The sequence below is a fragment of the Adiantum capillus-veneris genome, chromosome 12 (genome assembly GCF_014529385.1).
Source record: "Adiantum capillus-veneris isolate H3 chromosome 12, ASM1452938v2, whole genome shotgun sequence".
In the NCBI taxonomy this organism is placed as follows: Eukaryota; Viridiplantae; Streptophyta; class Polypodiopsida; order Polypodiales; family Pteridaceae; genus Adiantum; species Adiantum capillus-veneris.
The window spans coordinates 143,736,329-143,744,973 of record NC_140942.1 but is presented as its reverse complement, the minus strand read 5'-3'; positions in this window follow the sequence as shown (position 1 = coordinate 143,744,973).

Genomic DNA, 8,645 nt, shown 5'->3' with positions numbered 1-8,645 from the left:
CATGGTGCTTGAAGCTTCCATCTTCATTGCACCAACAAGTTATTCAAGGAACACAAAGTATTGTATTGGAAAATGTCTCCCTTGATGGGGAAACATATAATACAAAGCCTTTGGAGGGGGGATAGGCTCCATGTAAATTTGGTCCTCAATTGTTGTCAATAGCTTAGTCTTTCTCTCTTTTGAAGTATTTTTCATGCCTATAATCTAATTAGGTGTTATTCTTTTTGTTGCTCTCTCCATCCAAGCACTCTTGCTATGCTCATTAGGAATCTATTCTAATGAAATGATCACTATGTTTATGCTATTTTTTGCTACACACAAGTAACTAGTCAATTAAATGTTACAACCAATCACCAATAGAGGTCATGGCTTAGTTTGGATGCTTGTGGATCTTTCAATTTCACCAAGATTGTTATTCATAACATTGTTGATTTCTCAGCAATGTTGTAAGGAATAGTGGTCCCTATTTACCAATCATTTTGGAAGACAATCTATAAGTTGTGGGGAAACACACCTCAATATTGTCCATATCCAAGGGGATAGACAAATTAGGAAGATTAAAAAGTGTAATCTTGTGCTAAAGGATATGCAAAGTGCATATGTTAGCACCAAGCAATCCACTATTAAGCATTTATTTCTCTAGTTGGAGCTTCATGTATAATTCAGGGTCTCAACCTTAAACATTGGTTATGGTGGGGTTGTTTACTGATACAAGAAGATAGAAAGTCAAGGACTTAAACTTCTCTCATGAGCTACGCTAGCAAGTTACTCTCATGGAAAGTGAAAACATGTACTCTTTTGTGTACATCTTTGTTGCAATAACTCATTTAGCATGCTTATGGGAGTTCTAAATGAATTCTACACATTATGTTGGTACAATTTGGTAACACAAGACAGTTGCAAATGGATAACAACGTGGAAAATCAAGATGTTACTCTTGGTTTCATTTAACCTCTCACCGAACCGTGTTCTGGTCAAGCGAACAGATGGATTCATGAAGGATGCCATTATGAAAAACATAGTGTATCACCACTCTTGTTTTTCAGGATGAAAACACTTCTCCAAGGGGGAGTAAATTCATGCCAAGGGTAGGACCGGGCAGGGCCAAGGGCCTATATAGGGCATGGTTGGGTGGTGATGAGCATGCTACAGTTCCCTCTGTCTTACAGCTAATCCTCCAAATAAATCTAGGAAATGGAGAACCAAGGTGTTGTAAATAGAGACCAGGAAGAGCTAGAAATTGAGGCACCGTTAGATACAAGGGAAGTAGCAAATACTACAGATAGGGTAGGCTCCCAAGCAATGATTCCAATTCAAGAGGTACAAGAACCGTGGCCACAATCCTTATGGGAAGTGCTACTTTACAATCAATACCTATCCTTGAGATAAATAAGAATCAAAAAGATTTCCCAAGGGACTGGTAGGCAAAGGTGCTTTGGGCTAAGGGATCCATATTAGAGAAAGTGAATGTTATCACCCCCTTGAGTTGGCATCGAAGAGTATGAGGAGTCCTATCTTGGTGTCAGTCTCAAGCGGGAGGGATGTCGGAGATCACGGTGTATCCATTTGGAGATGATATAGCTTGTGGTCCTAGCATGGCTCTCATAGAATGTTGACAATAGCATCAACATAGATATTAGAGATGTAGAGAAAACCTCGAGGGAATAATTAAACTCCACAACTATACAGAAAAATGAGGTACCTACTTGGTTGCAAAGAAAAGCGCATATGTGTGTGCAGAGAATCTGAATGCAGAAGTCTTAGAAAGAAAGATTGCATTCTAGATTGTTCAATAGAAGGTGAAGCTTACATTAAGGAACCATTTTTAAAGGAGTTATTTGAACTCTTTGGATGGGATCAAATACTAGCAACTCTTGATGTTTGCATAAATGAGGTGACCAACACCAAATTTTGCGACAAAGATGGCTATGATATAAGACTCCTAATGGTTTTGGCAATCCAAGAAACTAAAACCTCTCTGAAGCTACTAAAACAGAACAGGTAAGCGCCTGCACACAAATTGTGGATGAAGTTTCTATATGGGATCCTCCCCATGATGCTGAAGACGAAACTTCAAGTGGCTATGAAATAACTCCCTTATTTATAATAAAGGAGTTGAGGGAAGCTAATGCGTCTTCTAAGTGTGAAAACAGAAAAGGTAAAAAAGATAGCTACATCATGGAGCATGGTGCCAAACTGAAAACAAAGGAAGCAGAGCAACAATGAGAATATGTCATCATCAATATACCTGAAGAATCAACAAAAGTTGTTTTAAATAATTTGACGAGAGAAATCGAGCAAATGAAAGCAGATGAAGGAGAAAAGTTTCCAAGTTCAACGTCAAATGTTCAACAAACGCAAGGTCAAAAGAATAACAAGAATCAAAAAGAAAATCAATTGTTGCCAATAGTGATCAAATTCAGCATATACAAAGAAATAGGACTTAAAATCACATGTTCATTTATGATAGATCCAAAAGAGACAAAGAATCTAATGTCCTATGGAACATGGGTAATGATGGGAAATTCACCAACTACCAAGCTAGAGGAAATGATATACACAACTTCCAAAATACCGATTCCTAACTTTGGAGTGGCAAACAAAATACTCAAGTGTAGTATTGGGGAGTACAAGGATACTTTCCACATAATCGACTCCCAGCACATCAAGGAGAGTCTAGTCCTGACAGAAAGCTGGAGGAACATCTTCTTTCAACCACAAGGAAAAGCTTCAACAACAACACCATCAAAAGCACCTCAAGCCCAAGCAAATAAGGAGCATCCAAGCATCTGAAGTGTGCGTGCAAGAGCGCGCATGTGTGTGCAACAATGGAGAAGAGATGAGACATAGGTTTTGAGTGGACTCCAAACACAGTAGTGTTAGAATTATGAGTCCCTATTCTTTTATGTAGAATGAATGGTCAGTGTTAGTTCTCGGGGTTAGTCTCCAGTTTTCCAACACTTAGGCGCGGCACATTGGGATTTACCACCCCAACAACCTCCCATTTAAACGACAATGTGTCTTTAAGCTGGGGTGACAATGTATATATACATACAATACAGGTAGACAATGACCATGATCATCTACCCAATGCCCATGAGTGCCCGACAATATGCAAACTGCTCTGAAGGTAATCCCTTTGTCAGAAGATCAACAGGATTCTCGATGGTGTGAATCCTGGTAAGCTACAATCGCTTGTCCTCAAGAACCTCGCAAAAGAAGTGATACTTCACATCCACATGATTTTTATTTGTATGAAACACTGGATTCTTTGCCAATTGTATAGAACTTTGGCTATCACAATGTAACATAGGCATCTCAACATTGATTCCCAAGTCTCCCACTAGCTGACCAAGCCATATAGCTTCCTTGCAAGCTTTTGAAGCTGCAACATATTCAGCCTCTGTAGTAGACAAGGTAACACAATCTTGCAAATGAGATCGCCATGAAACTGCACCTCTAGTGAATTCAAAAACATAGCGCGAAGTGGACCTTATCTTGTCAAAGTCTCTTGCATAATCTGCATCCGTGTAACCCATTACACATGCTTCCTTTCTTCCAAAGCAAATGCACATGTCTTTTGTACCATTCAAATATTGCATAACCCCTTTCACTGCCTACCAATGTTTCTTGCGCGGATTTGATGTATATCTGCTAACAACTCCCATTGCAAAAGCAATATCAAGACGTGTAGCAATAATAGTATACATCAAACTCCCAACTGTAGATAAATAAGGCACTCGTGCCATTTCAGCCTTTTCCTCTTCAGACTTAGGGAAATCATTTCTAGAAAGTTTCACATATGGAGGCAATGGAGTACTCAATGCCTTCCCCTTCTCCATAATGAAACGCTTGAGCACTTTAGCAATGTACTCAGATTGAGACAAATAGACTAATTTCTTGCATCTGTCTCGCTTAATGCGCATGCCAAGGATATGGCTTGCTTCACCCATGTATTTCATTTCAAAGTTTTCATGTAACTTTGACTTCAAGGCTGAAATCTCATCCCTGCATTTCCCGGCATTTAACATACTATCCACATAAAGGACCAAAATCAGCAAACTATCATCTTTAGCTCACTTAGTGTAGAGGCAATGGTCCATATCACCATGTTTGTAACCTTGAGAGAGCATGAACGAGTAGAATTTACGATACCACTCCCTTGATGACCGTTTTAGACCGTAAAGAGTATTTTCTCACTGACACACCAAGTCTTCATTGTCCTTCTCAACAAAACCTTCTGGTTGCTGCATATAAGCTTCCTCTTGAAGATCACCATGCAAGAAAGCCGTCTTGAAATTCATATGGTCAAATTCCATGTTATCTTTAGCAACCAACACAAGTACACACCACAGAGTAGTCATCTTGACAACCGAAGAAAAGATCTCATCAAAGTCAATACCCTGCTGCTACTTAAATCCTTTAGCAACAAGTCCTGCCATGTACTTGGGTTTATTATCATGAGGTGTAGTTTTCTACTTGTACACTCATTTGCATGCTAATTCCTTTTTACCTTTAGCCAACCGAACCAACTTCCAAGTTTGATTCTTATGCAACGAGTACATTTATGCGGGAATCGGCTTGAACGAAGACGTTTTGGTAGGCCAAAACAAATCTGCAAAAACGTACTGCATTTTTTCACTTGCCTCCGTGCTGAGCTCCAATGGTTCTCCCTATCCTTGAGCTTTGATACCAATTGAAGTGAATGTGTGAGAGCACGTGTGTGTGTGTGTGTGTGTGTGTGTGTGTGTGCAACAATGCTGAAGAGAGGAGAAGAGATGAGACACAGGTTTTAGGTGGACTCCAAACACAATAGTGTTAGGGTTATGAGTCCTTATTCTTTTATGTAGAATGAATGGTCATTGTTAGATCCCGGTTAGTCTCCGGCCGCCCAACACTTAGGCGAAACACATTGGGCTTTACCACCCCAACAGCATCACGGAAAAAGGTACAGCTAAATAAATAGAAGTAGATTGACCTTGCAAGACGACTTTACCTTCAACAAGACTCCATCAAAATTCTCACGAAGCCTCTACATAAAGAGCCACCACATTGACAATGCAATGGAAACTAAAGCACAAAGTCTATCCACCAAAGTTTCCAACACTGCAAAGCATCCAAAAGAAGCCAAAGATAATCAACCAGGTGTTAGTATCCAAAGAGCACATCCAATCCAAGGATAATAAACCAAGTGTTAGTATCCAAAGAGCACATCCAAGCCAAGGATAATCAACCAGGTGTTAGTATCCAAAGAGCACATCCAAGTCAAAGACGCTATTTGAATACATGACGCACAAGTTCAACCTCAACAACAAAAGGTGATAGGGTGGGTAGCATCAAATGAGTCAATCGTTGCTCAACCCTACTTCCAAGGAAATGCTAATGTTTGGGCCAAAAAGCCTAAAGTGATAGCCTAGACCTACTCATCTCAAGAAAGAAGTTCTACAAAAATCAAGCTGAGCTATCAAAGAAAGACAAACAATGCAAGTAAGAGAAAGAATAACCATAATAGGAAAAATAAAAGATCAAAGGAACAAGCAATGCGACAAGTATGGATGTAGAAGTCAGACTTCAACCAAGCTACCCAACACAAAAAAGTGCAACACATGATAATTCCAGTGAAGCTACTAAGAGCACAAGGATCTTATGAAGGTAACACTCAAATACGGTTACCCAAAGTTGTAGCTCACATGGAACAACAAAGACTCGGGGGGTGCACTATGTAATCATGTTAATGTATAACATAAGTTCAAAAGGAGGGGTTCTAAAATGCAACAATTTTAGGCAATTTAACAAAGATACATTAAAATAAGGGGTTTTTATATTCAATTTTGAAAAAAAACTCCTAAATAAGGGGTCATTTTATTCATTTAGACATGTTAAAAGAGGGATTTTTTTAATACCCCGCGAATGCACGCTATATAGGGGGGTACTGAAAGGTGAACCCCCCTAGAACAAAGATCAGTCAAGGAATAGAGGATCTACCCAAAGACAAGTGAGTACAGCCAAGAGACAACAAAAATCAATCACAAATGAGGTTCATGCAACCTCTGAATGGATACCTTGTTTGCAACTTCAAAAGCAAGGCTTCTACAATAGAAACAATCATTTATGGATACCAAAGCCTAGTCTCCATCAAGCAAATGCAGAAGAGAAAATGCCAAAGATGGTCACACATGGACCAAAGACAAGGTAGGTCCGACATCACTTGTGGAAAATGCATCACAGAGAACCCACACACAGAAACAACCGCTTCTCATTCAAGATAAAACAAATGCTATATCAGCCACTACAAGAGCTGAAGGACTTATTTCACAAAAATAGTGTCAACTTATGGCAAGAAAGTCAAGAGGAGCCAAAGTATGTCAACCTATTGGACAAAATGGTGGTGTCCATCAACCAACACAATGAAAGAGGCCTAAGTTTCCAAGAACTTATGGAATTGGGTTTTGGGCCTTCAATATGTACGTCCAAGTTGCCATTAAAAATAGATGGTATAAGAGTCAAACTCAGGCAGCTAAGCCACTAAATGAGCGAGGTGTTAGTCCCAAAGATTCAAGTAATATTTTTTGTGGCCTAAACATCTTAACTATTCTAGATACTGCTCAGTCTGGAAGAGTTGAGCATAATTACTTCGTGTTTCTCATGTTGGTATAGGTGGGCATAAGAGTCAAAGTCTATGTAATTTATTTCTGGTGAAGTGAAGAAGGAAGTCCAAAAGACACTCACGCACTGAGCATAGTGAGGTATGAGTGGAGAAGCTTCTACATCAAAAATCCCTCTTAGAAAAATGGAAGCTATGGAGACATCCCTTGATGTCACATGTGCTACATTTGTTCCTTGAAGCACCCAACAACTCCATCTTACACAACATGATTTTGTTCAAGAAATTTTCATATGCATATAGTGTCCCATAATTGGCACTTGCATTAGGCCTTCTTCCTTTGTTTCTCCCAAGCACTCAACTTGCATGACAAGTACTTCAAGTGTAACGGCTCAACTCCAATAAGAGAATATACCGAGGCACTTTTTTCCCATCGGGTTTTTTCCCTTTGGTCATCTGGGTTACAAACCATAATCTAGAAACCCTCATCATTATCTTCTTGTATATATTCCTTTTACATCAGCAATAATGAAATGGCTACCCATAACAATCATTAACGCATTGGAGAAAGAGATGTGGATCTCAAGCATGCTTGTCAAAAGAAAATCTTACCTTCAAGGACACAACAAAGCTTCAACACAGACAATGACAAGTCAAAGAATGACCTGCAACAACAAGCAATGAAAAATTTATCAAGCGAGCTATCCACAACAACCATACATAGATCACACAGTGCTTCAACATTGGTAACTTATTTTAGAAAACACACATTGTAGTGGAACTTGAAAGAAAATCCATCATAAATTCTACATCCCACGAAGCTCAGTTCCAAAAAAGGCAAGCAAAATCAAAATCCATCTTCAGGGCGGCCAAGACTGGCAACAAAGAGGAGAATGCGCAACAAGAAGAAAAGTTTCCTCGTTAATCAAAGTTCAAATGAGGTATAAACAACATGGCAGATATGAAGCACTCAAGGAAGGGAGGAGCGTCACCCCGACAAAATACTTCCTAAGCTAAAGACCAACCTTGATGACAAAGCTGAAGACAACCCTATGACAAGACTTCACATGGTCGTGTCAAGGGACAACACAATCTAGGAAGGGGGAAATGTTAGCGGAGTGATCGAAAACAGGTGCCCACCTGGCCAGACACGTAGCCAAACACCACATTTGTACTCTATTATTTTTTTGAGCTAGTGTAGTGATTCTTTGTGTAAATCTTGATTCCAAAGTAGCAAGTTAATTCCCTGAGTTGTAATTCTATCATGACATTTTTAAAACTCCATGTGAATCGGCCACTAACCATTTAGAAGGAGGCTTTAATGGTCAATAACTGTAATGTGAAAAGGAGGCATATCTTGGAGAGAAGAAAGGGTTCTGATGTATGTATGCTCTAGCGACTACAAAGCTTCAACTTGTAATCAACTTTTCTAATGATTGGGTAATCCGTTTTTTATTCCAAAACTTGCATTGTGCTCCTCCCGCTTTGCTCTTTCATCAAGTGTAAGAATTGTCAGTTTTGTTGAGGTTTGCGAGACTACATGTTAGTGAGCCTAATCATCATATTTGAGTTCTTAATTCACTATTTTTTGACATTTTGACCACAGGAGAGTGTTCTTAGACCATAGGGCGACATTTCTGGTATGTTTTGTTGTAGTTTTTCATGATGGATTTTAATTCTAGTACCTTTCTGGATTGCAATCAAACTTGGTAGGATAGTGTCCCTAGGTGTCCTAGACATCCTTCTAAAGTTTTGATGCATTTCGAGTCCGTTCAAGTGCCATAATGGCGTGATGGCCTAGAGCGGTGACAAAGGACATGGACAAATTTTTGTGATCATTTAGAGCTGGTTTGCACCAGACAGAAGAAACCGCTGAAGTGGCATTGCAAAGAGATTTATTTGGAAGAGAGGTTTTTCAAATCAAATGTTAGTTTTGGTAATGAGTGGGATGAAATATATGTTACGGTATGTGGACCAATTTAGAAGGTCACAATTGCAAACAACAGATATTTAAATGATCCCTTACCTGTATATTTCAAGT